The sequence below is a fragment of the Lissotriton helveticus genome, chromosome 11 (assembly GCF_964261635.1).
Source record: "Lissotriton helveticus chromosome 11, aLisHel1.1, whole genome shotgun sequence".
Lineage (NCBI taxonomy): Eukaryota > Metazoa > Chordata > Amphibia > Caudata > Salamandridae > Lissotriton > Lissotriton helveticus.
The window spans coordinates 859,348,217-859,360,750 of record NC_136072.1 but is presented as its reverse complement, the minus strand read 5'-3'; the positions used below and the strand labels follow the sequence as shown (position 1 = coordinate 859,360,750).

The following is a 12,534-nucleotide window of genomic DNA, read 5'->3' as shown; positions in this document are numbered from 1 at the left end:
TGTGCAAAAGGTTGAGAAAAAGAAGTGTGATCCATGAGACCACAAAATACATTTTCTCGGAGGGGGTGGGGGTCGCGGGTCGCAGAAAAGAGGTGCAACATAACTTGCCCTCCAATGTTGAGAGACACTGAATCATCCACTTAAATCCTTTACCCAGTCTGTCACTCACCAAACTTGATAAACAAGCAAATAATAGTGGACCGTATAATACATCAATGAAATATTCAAAACAGTGTGATGTCTCCTGGTTGTTCTCCAACAAGCTGAGTAACCTCAGTACCGCCACAAGAACACAGCGAGACATTCCCAGAACTTGCCTAGAATGGAGGCATCCTATATCTATTGGGTGACAAGGGTCCCCAACATCTAAAACCTGAAGGATAAAGGAAATAGGTTAATATTAGGATCACGGTAGGGACTGGTCAGCAGGGGAGCTGCTGCTCCGATACACAGCAAGTCAAAACCTGGCAATTAATGGACAAGTACAATTGCACATTGGCAATAATTTTGGACCAAGAGCTAGAGTAAGGTTCAAGATCGGTTGGGCAGCAAGCTACCTAAAGGATGAGCTAAAGATGCATGAGACCTTGCAGAACCAGCTTGTATTTCCATTAACAACCCGTCTTAGTGAATGAGATGTCCAACATGGGTCCCATATTGCGAAGTTTATACTGAATTTTTCGAGAAAGAAAAAAAAAATGAAGTTGTACGTAACAAGCTCTATTCAGGTTCATTTTGCAAGTATATTTTACATGGAAATCGTTAAAATGTGGGGAGCAGCGGGAGATACTGGACAAGCCAATTAAGAGCTTAGTAAAACAAGGATTAACACTCCCATCAGAACATTGCGGTTTGACTTATTCAGTATTACTTGATAAAAACCCTTATACATTTGCCTCTCTGAGCAAAGGATAACTAGTGCTAAAGTGTAAAACAGTCAATGTGAAGCCTAAAATACTGTCTTTGCTCATCAAACTCTATACTGGAAGGACTTAAGTAAGATAAATGTGACACACAAATTACATGAGTCAGTATCTACCTAGTGTAATGAAGACGGGTAGCCTTTTAAATAACTAATTCCTTGAAGGAGAAAGCAACTCCTCTACGGATATGGGCAAAGAGTAATCATAATGAAATATCTGTATAGATACTTCAGTGGTGAACAAATGCCAGCTGACACTGCTCTACATAATGAACCCTTTGTAACAGAAGCAAACTTCAGATCCATTGCCAAGGTGCTAGTCCTGACCCATCTTTATGGAAGCAATGTTCTACTACTTGGCAAGCACAAGACGCAGCCGATAAGCTTTAAGAGTGCGCTACATGCAGGAGCCAGTTTCATCAAAGGCCATTGATAATATCACAAAATTACATTAACCGTCAAGGGTCTCCACTGCCCACGTGCATCACTTTCGAGAAATGAAGCATAGTTTAAAGGCACCAAACATTGGCACCACACTTTTCCTGGCAATCAGAACACATCAGAGCAGCAGCATTAACCGCTTGCAATCCAATAAATGAAAGAAAGGGGACCCTACACATCAGCCCTTCTCCTGCTTCTTACCAAAATATCCGGAACTCCATCCCAAACCAGAGCTGCCTATCTCCCTTCCTCAACCACTTAAAAAGCAGACCTGAAGACATTTAACTACAAGCAACACCTTGTTACCTTGTAACCACTTGGTTACCCTATTCTTTTGAAAGATGTCACTTTACCCTCCATATTGCTCACAGGCAACATGTTATGTAGTGCTCATATTGTAAAAGAATGAGTGCTGATGCCCAAAGCTCTGCTCAAAGGGCCATGACCGGTGCACATTATTGTTGGTATGCATAATACTGAGGCTGCATAGTCTTGAATCCACATCAAGCCTCTTTAATCCACTACTAGACAATCCCTGCCTGTTTTTTTTCTTGGTCTTGCAGGTTCCCGCTTGCTCCCCTTATGATGGTATTTCAGTCTTCCTGAAGTTATAATTTCGCTCTATAGATGTCCAATTCACAAATGTAAGTGCCAGTCCCCAAAAATGGAGTGCCTGTGGCTCCCACTGGCAACCACCAACTCAAATCAAGCACTGATGCCATGATGTGGTTAATGTGGCCATCTAATGAGGGACGCAGTTGTCATTCACACACCACCTTTTGGTACCACTCCACTCTCTGTGGGACCACTTTAAATCTACTGTAAACCTTTGCACTATCCTCTTATTGGCATTCTGTATATAGCGTATTACAAGAGGTCACCGAGCTCATTGACATCAACACATGGGCTGCCTGCACCCTTAGAATTTTCAACCGTAGGAAGCGTCACAGGGTGAGAACTCGCTTTGACGGCATGGCTCTCCTACTTATTACAAAAGTCTTTACTCTGCAGTGGGGAGTAGAAGAAGCCCAAAGGCGACTGCATGGCATGGAGTGCTGCGAAAATGGGGAAAGGCAGAGGGTGAGGCCCTGCGCTAAACATAAGACCAGCGGATTCATAAGTGGCCAATTTAATTTCTATTGCCTGGGATGATCTCCTTGACCACTTCCTGCAACTCACCCAGAACGATGATCTGGCCCCATGAACTCTGATATGAATGACAGCACTGCATTCACTTCCTCTACCATTCCTCTCGCCCCTCCCCCAGGTCAGGCCAAGTCACAACTAACTTACCAAAAGTACTTTGCTGAACCTTTCAGACCACTTCCGGTTACCCAGATGTGTAGCCACTCATTCTAGCAGAGAGTAACTGAGAGCTCGGCCTGCCCTAAATCTAACTTCTGATGCCAACCACATTAACAGTTGGAGTCTTGCTCCAGTCTTACTCCAACATCCTCCGCAAATAATGACCCTGTTTATCGCGGAGCCTCTATCGTCATTCCCCTTTCCCAGTTCAGGGGCATAACCTTAGTTAGCCGGATAGACATAGTGACACACAACTGCTTAGTGTACTTGCAATTCTCAACCAATACTGAAATGTCCTATTTGATGCATTATTTGACTCACTTGCTTGCATGTATGCTATTATTTAGCAATCCCTTGAATTGTGGTTATGTACTGTCTCACAATAATATGAGCGACATGTGATGCTGTCTTTGTTGCACATATGAACCCCAATTAAAACAGTTTTTTTTTTTTTTTAAGTCAGACAGTTACCTGCAATTATAACAAGGGAAACAGGGGTTGGAATCTTACTGCCTCCATGCTTACTTAGGCAAGAGGACATTCACATGGACTAACACAAAAGTATTCAAATGGTTGGTGCACAGAGAGGTGCACCAGCGCATGTTTTTACCTTCTTTCATATTTATCTGTTCCACCTCCATCTTCTTAAACACTCCTTCGCTATGCTGCCAAACCTTTGGCTGCATACAATAAACACTTTGTTTCATTCAACTGCCAAGTTACTTTTATGTTCTGTACGCTTTTCTGTGTTTTTAAGTCACTCGCACTTTCAGCCCTCCCGGACGTTAACAATGGAGTTCTTCCATTAAAAAAAAAAAAACATATTGAAGAATGCGTTAACTTAACAAATTAGATTAAATCATTAGTTTATTGAAAGTCCTCGGGGTTTTGTAATTTACTAGCCATCATCACAAACATGTAAGGAAGGAATCCTGATCCGTGCCCTTTCAAAAAACAAGCCTAGGCATATTTTTAGGAGACTGCCAGAATCCAACAAATTAGCACTTGTAGAAGTGTACTCCGCTTTAAGAATACATACTAAGCAAGAGTGAAGAGCCAGCCTTTTCAAAAGGCAACCCTTCACGTGAGTCATAGCCGAACAGGATTTGTGCCATAAACATCTAAGCAAAGCATTATACAAAAATAGGCAATCTATTCCCAAATATAATGCTAAGTTATAAACAATTGATAGTGCCAACAATATGCTCTCAATTTCTCCTGATTGCAAGCAAAATATTACAACTAGAACCCTTTTGCGCTTCAATCGAACATTTGGACACTCGGTTGACACAGAAAAGTTTACAAGACACCAGTCTAAAAAAAACCCAGCTATTTTACAATGGGCGACACGCAGTGTAGAAACCATTTTTTAAGTTCTTTCCAGGCCCACGTTAGCCCCCATACTTCTGAAAACTGTATAGAGGGAAACCCAGTTTACAATTATTATGAAATAATAATTAAAAATAGTAAGCAAGAAATAATAACTATTACCAGGAACTCTTCTAACAACCCATATTTTCTGCCCCACTGAAGCTTGAATTACATTTCTGAAATTACTACACAGTGGGCACCGAGTCTTGCCATGATAATTCCCGAAAATGTTTTAGTGTAGCTTTTGGCTCTTGGTGAGGAATGGAATGGAATGAGGAAGGAAAAAAAATACAAAAACATTTGATAGCAGATTATTTCCATGTTTTGCTTTCAAGCGCATGCATGTACATTTACAACAAAAGTGAAATACCGCGGATTTTGCTTTCGGGATTATACTTTGAATAGACGTTGCCAACTGGCATACAGGTGTAAGGGTCGGATTGGTAAGGCAGGCAATGGGCGAGGGGCCGTTATCGGAGTTGCAGCTGTGGGCTGCTTGTTTGGTCAGTGTGCTCGCCGATTTGGGCTGTTTCTGTGCTGTTCAGATGCAGCCAGCGGCCCAGTGGGGGCCTGAGCGGTCTTTCTGTAGGCAGATGGGCCTCTATTACCTCCCTTTTACCAATAGGGTAGAGGTGTAATTCCTAGTCCTTCGCTGGGCCAGCCCTTTAATGTATGCAGATTGAGCATGGGGACTGAGTAAGAGTGGCCTCAGCCTCACTTATTTTCAGGTGTGGCTCACTGTGAACTCATCCGTGCACAGAGTCCTGGCAACATTTGCATTTTGTTTTATAGCAGCGAAGTTAGGGAAACATGCCTTTAGAAACTGTCCCAGACCCTCCCTCCCCCAATTTATAATACTGAAAACCGGGAAGCAGTGTTTTGCAAAAAAGCGCAATCCGCAAATGTGGGCAACTTTTTTTTAGGGTGCCCGAACCTATTTTTTATCCCACTCCAATCCTGACACACGTTTATGTTCCAAAACAAAACACAACCCTTTAAGAACTTAATGGACAGCCTACAGTAAAGTACACAATACATGCAGAGACTATAAGAGCAGCAAAACTACATGTCATGTAATGCAACAATGTTCTAACTTCAAACACAACGGCACGAGGATTAATATGGTGGTCAATAAGGAAAGGAATGGCGTCAAATGATGAAATGTGGCGAGTTTACCTGGTACCTCTAAGTAACCAGAGCGTGGAGCAGCAAACATCATTTAAATATACACGAGTTAAGAGCTGAATACCATATTGGAAAATCAGATGCAGTGTGGTTATTCGCGGGCCAAGTAGTGCCGTATGCAAACTTTGGGGGCAGTGGAGAATGTTTTAGTTGGAAGGTTATCAAATGTGTAAGATTAGTGTAGTGCTCACAAGGTTGCATGTGGATGCAGCTCAAGAGGTACCCTCTAGAGTTAGCCGAGCGCCAGATGCTTGGCACAGCTCGAGGTCCTCTTAACCCCTTCGATGCGGATGACAAAGCCAGCTCGTCATGGGCGTTACCTGCGCTACGCGGATGACGAGCTGGCTTTGTCACAAACCGCACGTTTTTCAAAATTCAGCGCACAGCGGGAAAACCCGCTAGCGCGGTAGCGGTTAAACTACTGACCCCACACCAGCCAGGTGTTCATGCGGTTTTTGCCTGCCACCTATGTTCTAACCTAATGTACTAATAGTTAAAGATGATATACCCATTTAGTGGCTGAATGAAACCACAAAACCTGGCTTTTATCCACGCTTGACCAAATTGAATGATCCTGGGCAAATTATTTCACCACGCATTCTTTGTCGTCGTTATTGCATTTGTGAGCAACTGAATACAACTGAGTTCCGAATGTTCTCTACAGACACTCTTGACCCCATTAAATAGACTGGAATGTTTCACAGTATAAGCATTTAGGTCACATATAGGGTAAAAATGACAACAGGCTTGCAGTTTTTTTCCATGAACGGCATTGACGCTTTGGAGGTGGGGTGGTATCTGGTATGAATATGTAAGTTCATATATAAAAACTTCCCCCTTCATAAATATCTTTCAATGCAATGATAAAATATGATATGCTAAGTTGAAACCCTTCGCATATTCAAGAAATACACTTTTTTTACATTCTTAGAGCCTACGAGACACTTGGCTCGGCTCTCCTTGTTAATTTGTTGGCTCTCAATCTAGTGCGATTAGCAGTTAGCACATGGAGTGTATGAAGAGCAAATGTGCGTACAGTTTGTGTAATCTCCATCATAGTATGGTGCTTTACGCTGTGCTCAGATATTTTAAAAGCCTTTTAATAATTTGTTGCTGATTTTAAAACTGGAATCGAAACTTGAAAGATTTAAATTACAAGATTTTCTGTGCTAGCCTACATTTAAGTTGCGCTGCTTTTCCCCAAACCTGAATTGAAAGGGGGGGGGGGACGGTATCTTCTGGGCAGCTGGGGAAGTCTGGGCTCGATCACCACTCCTGCCCGCCCCGGTCCGACGCGGTAGCTAGTACCGTTGCGCGGAGGGCGGGTCAGGGAGAGCCAGGTACTTCCTGTTGATCACTGGAGCGGTTAGCGCTCCAGTGGTTGCATTTCCAGGGCTATTTAGCCCTCGCCCCTTCGCAAGCGCTCAGCGTTTGCGCGCAGGGCAGCCGAAGACACGCCGAAGAGTAGCCAAAGAGTAGCCCGTCTGCGCCCGTCCGCGACAGGACGGGGCTATGGACTCTGTTCAAATTGACATGGGGCCCATTGGGGACTGTCGTATCAAGTACACAGCCCAAGCCTTAATAGATCTGCAACCAGTGCCTCTAGTGGGTTGTGCCTGTGAGTCCTGGCCATGTCCAGAAGGCCCTTTTGCATGTATTCATTGTAGATTCCAGGCATCTCACATTGCTACATCAATTGTGTACAATACAGGGGGGACCTTAACACCTAAAGGTCTGAAATGTTTTCTCCTTAACATCCGCTCCCTGCCGAAGCACCACTTTGAACTCTGGGACCTTATTAATACAGTCAAACCTGAAATCTGTTTCTTAACTGAAACTTGGTTAAAACCACATATGGTCCCTGACATCACTTTAGGGGTCCCTGCAGGATATAAAATCTTAAGGCTCGACCGTCCGATTACAACCGGAGGCGGCATTGCTATAATTTATAAAGAAGGATTGAAGGTTTCCATAATTGAACAGAGAAGTTGCTCCCTGATGGAAGTTATGATTTTCAAGAATAGCTCGGCTTCCAAAGACCACTGGAAGGGAGCACTAGTCTATTGTCCACCAGGGCCAAGCACGGGCTTTACACTGTATCTAACTGAGTTATTAGCCCAACATTTTAAAGCTAAAGAAGACTTCCTTCTCTTAGGAGATTTTAATTTTCATGTAGACATCCCCAATCATCCTGAGACGCTGTCCTTGCTCTCTGACCTCTCCTTATTAGGGCTTGAAATACAGAATAGTGGCCCTACACATATAGGAGGCCACACTCTGAATTTAATCTTCTCTAATTGCCCCAAAATACGGTGTTGACCTTCAACCCGAGTAAGCTGGTCAGACCATTTTATGGTTGAATTTTTCCTTTTTGGCCTGGATAAACCTACCAAACGGCCTTTCCTTCCGTCCCGGTGGCGCAGACAATGGCACAGGGTGACATTGGATGAACTACAGAAAGTATGGAGAGAACCTCCCATTTTAGCTGCGGACAATGTGGAGTCCGCCCTATCCAAGTTCAACACTGCCCTTTTAGAGGCGGTTGACTTGTTGGCCCCTATGAAACTGCTTAAACAGTACCCCATATCTAAGCAGGAGAACTGGTATACCGAACAACTTAGGGTGGAGAAACAGGGATGTAGGAAATTGGAAAAAACTTGGAGGAAACCCCATACTGAGGAAAGTAGGAAAGAATACTCTGATGCCTTGTCCTCTTACCACAAGAATATTAGGCTGACTGGCTGCTTCGCAGTTGGCAGAAGCGGGCAATTCCTCCAAGGAACTCTACAAGATTCTACAGACTTTCGTGAAACCCATTGCCTGTGAGAGTCTGGATGATTTCTCCCAATCTCTGTGCGATGACATTTCTCTATTTTTTTTTAAAAACAAAATAGAGGCGATTTATGAAAAAATCACAAAAGCTACTAACCTTAAGGGCAGTGTCACCAGTACTTCTTCACAATCACCCACACATAATAGAGGCACACGGACTATCTTTCCGGAGGTCAATCAATGTGATATTAATTCCCTGATAAGTCATATTAAAACAGGATCCCCTCTGGATTTTCTTCTGGCCAAAATGGCTGCCCCCTTAGGCAACTTACTTTGCCCTATGATTCAAACAGTCATGAATCTTTCCCTTAAGGAAGGACAGGTACCCCAAGAATGGAAAAGAGCTGTAGTAAAAAATCCCATTCGTAAGAACTCTGCCATGCCATGGACAGATCTATCCAACCTCCGCCCCATTTCCCTTCTGCCGTATTTGAGCAAGATGACCGAGAAGCATGTGAACACCCACCTGTCTAATTTCATCGAGAGGTTTTGACCATACCCAATCCGGTTTCAGACCCAAATACAGCAGGGAATCAGCGCTCCTCTCTGTGACAGATACCATCAGGATGGCACAGGATAGAGGGGGCTCTATGATTCTGGTGCTGTTGGATCTGTCCGTAGCCTTCAACACGGTGTCACATGACATCCTTCTCTTCGTCTGCAGAAGGTGGGGATAGAAGGTTTGGCTCTGTCCTGGCTTGAGAGTTTTCTCTCAGGCCGCTCACAAAGTGTCAGTCTGGGCTCCTATCGTTCTACATCCAGGGAGCTCACTAAGGGGGTCCCACAAGGCTCATGCCTAAGCCCCACACTATTTAATGTGTATGTGGCCCCCCTAGCTGACATTGTGAGAGCACATGGATTTATTCCAGTGTCGTACGCCGACGACACTCAGCTTCTGTTTCCATTCCAGACCCTTACTCCTGCGATCAAACATTCCTTTGCCGAAGCTATGAGAGCGGTGTCCGACTGGATGGCCTCCAACTGCCTACAATGCAATGTAGGCAAGACCGAGGTCATGCTTTTTGGGGAGGCACCCCTCCTATGGTCACCGGATTGGTGGCCACTGGACCTAGGACCTGTCCCCTGTCCCAAACAGACAGTGAAGAACCTGGGCGTGCGACTGGACCAGGGATTATTGCTAAAAGAACATGCAAACCTGGTGACTGGATCCTGCTTTCGGATAATCGGACTTCTGAGACGCGTGTTTCCGTTTTTGTCTAACGTCTTGAGAAAGACCCTTGTCCAGGCCCTTGTAGTTAGCCGGCTGGATTATTGCAACGACTTTTTTCTATCTGCCAATGAAGATTTGCTTAGCAGACTGCAAGTGGCTCAAAACACCGCGGCAAGATTGGTCCTAAATGTCCCGCCCAGAACACCTTCTCGCCCCCTTCTGGAAAAACTCCACTGGCTGCCCATTCGCCAACGGGTTAAGTTCAAAATCTGTTGCGTTATACATAAAAGCCTCTTTGGCTCAGGCCTTCAATACTTGGCTGAAAAACTTACGATTTATAACCCCATACGCCTCCTGTGCTCCAGCAACCAACTACTGCTAAAAGTTCCGCCAATTAGAAGGGCAAGGCAAGGTGGTCGAGCACTCTCGTACATGGGCACCACCCTCAGGAACAAACTTCCCCTCATCCTGAGACAAAACTCCAACTACCTTATCTTTAGGAAAACACTAAAGACACACCTGTTTTCGACAGCATAATCTCTTGCACATCCCTAAAAGCTCTGTTTCATGCACATATGGCGAACCAAGCACGGAGATACCCCTACGGGGGTCGAGTCCAGCGCTATACAAGCATATAAATAAATAAATAACATAAGAACTATAAATGTGCATGCGCAAACTTAGTTAAAGCCATATTCAGGGGGCAGTCAGTGCAAGGTAGGTGCACTGAATATACATTGTGCACCTCTACGTGATCAAGGTAAACACAATTCCAGCGTATCAGACAGGGTAGTGCGTCAGTGCTGATGAAGAGCATACGGTCTGCAAATTGCAAAGTGTAAGCAGTGACTGCCGAGTTGGTTCACTCTACAGTGCGCTGAAAAAGCAGGAAGCAGTGGTTCATCAGTGAGATTGGCAAAATGAATACTCTCGTGGCAAGTTGAATAATGAAGAGGGATTTGCAAATAGCTTCTAACTGCTTGTAAAGACGGTGGGGGCACTAGGAGTGTGACTGTTTGGTCGGCATATATGGAAGTGCTAGTGTAAGAACTGCACAAAAATTAGGATTTTGAGGCGGAATTTGCACTGCATGTGCACAGTTTATATAAACTGAATATTAGTGCCACATTATTGTACACTGGCAGTGCATGCCGTGTATGTGCGAGTACACAGTATCCGTGCAGTTATTGCACAGGACATTGAACATACAGTGTGCTTGTGTAGTCTGCACAGGTGTGTGTAGGCACTTAACAATTTGTGCACACAGTTAAGAATGCAGACAGACGTAACTGCAGTGGTTAAAGTTTGAACATGTACAACTTGTGTACACTGGGTATGTTGCACAGTACTTTACGTTCAGTGTCTTGACATGGAACAAGATGCACTGTTTACAGTATGAGGAAGACTGGGTATAGCATAGTTTGTAAATATGGCAGGATAAAATTGGCAACAACACTAACGTGTGTAGAGAGAGAGACTACGGAGCTCATTGTAAATATTTAGCAGACAAAATAAAAAAGCATATACAGTGTATGCAATGGGGGCATTTTGCGGAGACGGGGGCTGGTAACCCTAGCAGTATGAGGGAAAGGCATGGGGATGTATGCCGTGTGCAGAGAGCAAGCTGTACAGGACAAGCCGTGTACATTGGTCAGACTGCATACGAATCTACGTAGAAGGACCAAGACGTAAAGGGCAGTGTACACCCAGGGCAGGCAGGCTGAAGATGAAACTGTGCAGACTATATGGAGTACAAGGCAGGCTGGCCTAAGCGTATTGAGCAAGCCAGAAGTGGTCAATGTGTCCTATTGATAAATAAACTGGCCACTGTGTTCAGTAGCTGGAGCAGCCGGCAATGGGTAGGGAGCGTAGGAATCAGACTACGGAGGGCAGTGTTCACGTGAATCAGGCTATATGGAATCGGACAGCTGACCTGGGCAGTGTTTACAAATAAGTTAGACTAAGAACGGTAATGGCTCCACTGGTCATGCTTCAGTGGTCACAATGCACAGCTTTTTGTGGACGAGGCAAGCGGTGCGGTGTACGGAATGTGTACGTGACTAATGTGAGACAGGTAGCACTAAGCAGCGTGTTCGTGGATAAAACTGCTGGGCGAAGGGAGCACAGATGCCAGGAACCAGATAACAGGGATGCATGGGTCAGGCTGCATAAAACTCTATGTAGTGCGCGTGGGTGGCTACAAACTGCACAGTGCAGCGTGTATTCAAGGGGAATCTGCCAAGACCAAAGTTTACAGTGTGGGTTCTGTCCATTTGATGTACACGTTGTTTGCAGTGTGACAATTCCTGAGCAGTGCGCACACCGGACAAAGTATGTACAGCAGGTGTAAGTGGGCGTACGGTGAGGTATAGTGGGCAAAGTTTGTCTGTACCTGGGCCGGTTGTGGAAGAGCTATCCGTAGGGTTCTGTACTCGGGTTGTTACGAGTCCTCCCGGCCTCCGTCCTGTACCCTCGACCAACCTCGCGCTCCGCTCCCCCGCTTCCTGCTCCGCAGCTCTAGGAAGCGCGAGCTGCTGTCAAACAGGCGCGGCCCCTGCCAGACTCTGATAGCAGATAGCCGAGTGTTGAAATCTACATTATCGACGCTCCTCCGTGGCGACCCTATCCCACGCAGCCTTATCAATCGAGTACCGAAAAGGACAAATTAACTTACGCAGGTCAAATTCAGAGAGGGAGACGGGTTAATAGAGACGCATGCTAGTGTGAGTAACGGTGTCCCTAGCGGCGGCCATTTTTCTGCCAGGCAGCGGGTTATTGTTTCATTTTCAGTTTGAGTCGTCTGTGTCTACCCTTTTACCCTACAATAATAAAAGTGGTTATGCCTGTCTTTAAAATGGCCAAAGCCAGGCATTACGGAACCAATAGACTTTTAGAAACTACGCGTGCTCGCAACCGACCACATAGCAACTAGACCGCTGATAATTATGAGTTAGAGCTTTACAAAACTAAGAAATACGTAACTAACACTCACGATGGCTACGGTTATAAGCTCAAATTGAAGGACTGGCAAAGTTTGATTACCCAACCCCCCCCCCCCCCCCTCCCCCTTGTCTTTTACTTTTGAGGTGTTCCCACATCTCAAAAGGAAGTAAGGCAGTTAAGTCACGCCTACGCCGGGGTGCTACATCTATGCCAACATTTTAGATCAGGAAAGTACGAAAATGTGTTAAAAATATGTAATTTCCCCCACTAACCTCTAATAGACCAGCGTAGCTGCCACGCTTTCAATGTGCCTATGTGTGACATTTCAGTGGTCATTGCAATAATGCCAAGATATTTAAAAAAA

General features: G+C 44.9%; 1 protein-coding gene across 4 annotated transcripts in view; it reads right to left on the bottom strand.

Moving 5' to 3' along the window:
- TAOK3 (TAO kinase 3) overlaps nt 1–11,990 on the bottom strand; it is a 1,265,547-nt gene extending 1,253,557 nt beyond the window's left edge. For 2 of the 4 annotated variants that reach the window (XM_078667097.1, XM_078667098.1), the window contains exon 1: nt 11,620–11,793. The gene's annotated coding sequence lies outside the window, so the exon portion shown is untranslated. Of the gene's footprint in view, nt 1–11,619 lie in introns of all 4 variants that reach the window. The other 2 variants (XM_078667094.1, XM_078667095.1) reach the window with 2 other exon arrangements.
- Nucleotides 11,991–12,534: the final 544 nt, after the last annotated feature.